Here is a 3,434-nt window from a genome sequence, read left to right as displayed (position 1 = left end):
TTCCCCCTTTGCAAGTGGTTATTGGCAATTGAAACTGCAAATCTATCTGCTCCCCTATGTAAATTGCATTTACATTTAAATTGTGCATTCTTCCAAAGGATGGGGTTAGTAAATAACGGCAGATTAAACTTGAGGAGAGGAAATTGTGCCCCACGTCAAACCTGAGACCGAAGTGACATCTGGCTTTTACTATTTCCGTTATTTCAGTTTAATAACAGCATGTGGCATTAAGGGAAAAGAAATTGGATCTACATTTTAATGAAAAGAGGAAGCTCTCAGGGTTTAGATACCTTATCATGTTGAATGCCTCGTCAATTGGCAATTAAAACTTGTTTCCCTCAAGAAATGGAATAAAATATCTTTACAGCCATGGGAGGAATAATAAACAAAAAAACAAGCTAATGCCCGGGACTTCACAGATAAAACCAAGAGAAATGGGTGTTGCAACCATCAAAACCGAGTATTTCCGGATACTGCAGAGTACAGGATTTCTTAAACAGAATAATGCTGAGAATAGAATCACGGAGATGCTGGGTGGGATCTACAGGGGAATAATTTCAGACAGAATAGTTTGTGCATAATAGGAGGCTCAACCCAATCAGATCATCTGATTGAATCCTTTGTCAACCTAGCTTCTTTGAAACCGCAGAGGTCTAAGAAAATATTCTAGAAATGCCTGTTTCATCCTAATAGTCTAACTGTTTAAATGGAAGCAGTTCCACCTGCTGGCTGCTTTTTTGTCGAAAGCAATTCCCGGAAATGTAAACAAAATGCGTATGCATCCTAATAACCCAAGCCTATCATTTATTTGCTTTGATTGAAACAAATGTGTCAATTTTCCAAGTCTTTGTTTGGTGAATCCAATGTTTGGATGTTGGCAAATGTTTGCATTACATGTTTGTTTGGAAACTGATGCTCTATTCAGAAACTCTGGAGCTGTAGCCCTCAGAACCACAGCCTGGAATCATTCAATGAGCCTCCCTGACAATACATGCAAAATTGCTTAATCTTTTCCCAGAATCCGGATGGTGTTGAAATGGTAGAGTCCCATGGGCGAGTGTAAATGGGATGGGGCCTTCTGAGCAAGGGACTCGGTGTGGAAACTTTGAGGACATGGCTCACGAATAATTAGAACAATGGGAAACATTTAGACAGGGCTTACTATGTGCTAAGAATTTCTTGTGTATTGTACACTCCTTGACGTCCAGTAACAACCTTGTAAGGTGGGTCTGTGGTCATCCCCATTACAGAGGCGGCAGAGGAGACATAATGAGGTTAGTAACTTATCTCACCTGATGTCACCCCGCTGGTAAGAGGCAAAGCCGGGATTTGACTCCGGACAGGCTGGTTCGCTGTCCGTGTAACCCTTTTAGGTGACTCCCTCCCATCCCTGGCATTTAATTAAGACAGTGTGTTTTCCCGTACTTACATTTCATCTTACATAATTCTTTTTAAAGTCTCAGCGGTCTTTTTAAAAAGACTCAAGCTAATGGTCTGAAGGATCTCCTCATTCTTAAATGAGAGATTCTTTGACAAGTTAATACAGCTTCTCCCACTTTCTCAGTTTCCCTAGAGTACATGGTCAAATCACCCATCTACTACTGTCGATCTTTTCATGATGACCTTGGCACCTGAGTTTGTCTGATATTTCCTTTATCTTCCCAGTTTCCTGGCACTGTTTGGTGCCGTAGTATCTCTTTCCCTTCACTTCCTGTACATAATGATAACTTCTCTGCATCTCTTGACATTTCATCGTGGCAGGCTGCCCATAAAATCAACCAGTGCCTCCTTCTGTCTGAACTTAGGTTAAATTAATCATCTGACTTCCACATCAGTCTGTTGCTATGGGGTTGACTGATGTCACACTGTCTGTATTATGATCACCATGATATCTAACAGGCAAAAAGGGGTTGGTTGCTAGTAGAAACCCTTGGGTGAAACTCACCTGGCTTTAGTAACCAACCCAACTGCATAGACTTTAGACAACCATGTAAAGGGGTAAGTGAATTAATCATCCAGTTGGATTCCATTTGAATATTTTTCTTCCATATGTGTGTTCCCTCTAGGCAATTGTCTAGTGTCACTTGAAATTGATGAGGGTTCTTTTGGAGGTTATTTTGGGGAAGTTGGTGAAACAACAGACAGCTGTTCTTGGGAACAAGTGTTACAGGATCTGCCTAAGCTAGCTTCTAGTAAAAAAAAAAAAAAAAAGTCTGGGGCGCATTGTCCTTTTCCTTTCTATATTAGGTTGTTTACTGGTAGCCAAAATTTTTAATTCAGCTTCCCCAACACAGAAAAGAAAACTCCCTTTTACGAAGCACCTACTGTGGTGCCAGAATGTGACTCTGGTCAAAAGTATAGTTTTAAAGTGGAAAACTGGAAAGCTAGGCATTCTCAGACAACCCTGAGGTACATGACAATTCACAGCTTCTTCTAGCTTGTATACAATGTTCTTCCTAATTGGACATTGATTGATCACCAATAAAGGCAAAGTCATTACTTAAAATTGGTCCAGATCCTCTTGTGCTGAGTAATTGTCTTGAGTCATTTTCACCGCAATATTAAAAAGCATGGAAACATGATAGAAGTGAGGTACAATAAACAAGCTCCTAAATTATAAATCTCTGTTAAAAGGTTTGACAGACGTATCTTTTTCAGGATTTTGTTAAGTAGGTGGAGGGGTCCTTCTGGGGGGGGGAGGGGGGGATGAAGGGATCAAGTGAATAAACGTGATTGAACTTGAGGCTAGCGTAGGTCTGGAAAGCCAATCAAGACTTGGGTAAACCTATATAAATCAATTTATGTGCCAGAGAATGAATAGCTGACTTTTTCCAAATGCCAATTCAGCAATTACCAAGTCTGTTGACGGTTAATTAAAAACTACCATCTCCTTACGTTCAGAGTTAAATTACAAGTGTGAAAACTACTACTGTTAGCAGGAACTGAATGCTCTGGACTCTCTGTACTCTCATCAAAAGGAGGGCAGGGATAAATAACTTTTATTTAACTCACTAAAAAAATCTCTCTCAGCTCTTTCGTATTTAATTAACTTCTTATCTTCTCAGAGCATGAGTCTTACTCGGAGTTCCTAAGTAGGAATGGAAACATTTGTTCGTCTGCTCATTTTGTGCAGAAGACTTCTCTCACATGAGTTGAGTAGCAAAGTTAGAAATAATTGAACCCCAAAGGCATTGGGGAAAGTGACACCTACCCAAAGCTTAGCATTGAGGCAATTGAACCCAAGAGAGATTTATGGTGGAAAACGGTGATTTTTGCTTTCTTGCCTCTGTGCCTCCAAGCCTGGAGACATTGGGTTGAAGCACTTTTGTGGACTTTTGGTAAAGTTTTCGTGCTTATTTGGAAGTTGTCTTCATGAATTTAATGTTTTCCTCTTTCAAAGATTCCACTGTCTGAGAGACCAAACATCTATCACC

Source organism: Lynx canadensis, chromosome F1 (genome assembly GCF_007474595.2).
Source record: "Lynx canadensis isolate LIC74 chromosome F1, mLynCan4.pri.v2, whole genome shotgun sequence".
Lineage (NCBI taxonomy): Eukaryota > Metazoa > Chordata > Mammalia > Carnivora > Felidae > Lynx > Lynx canadensis.
This window is presented reverse-complemented; position numbering follows the sequence as displayed.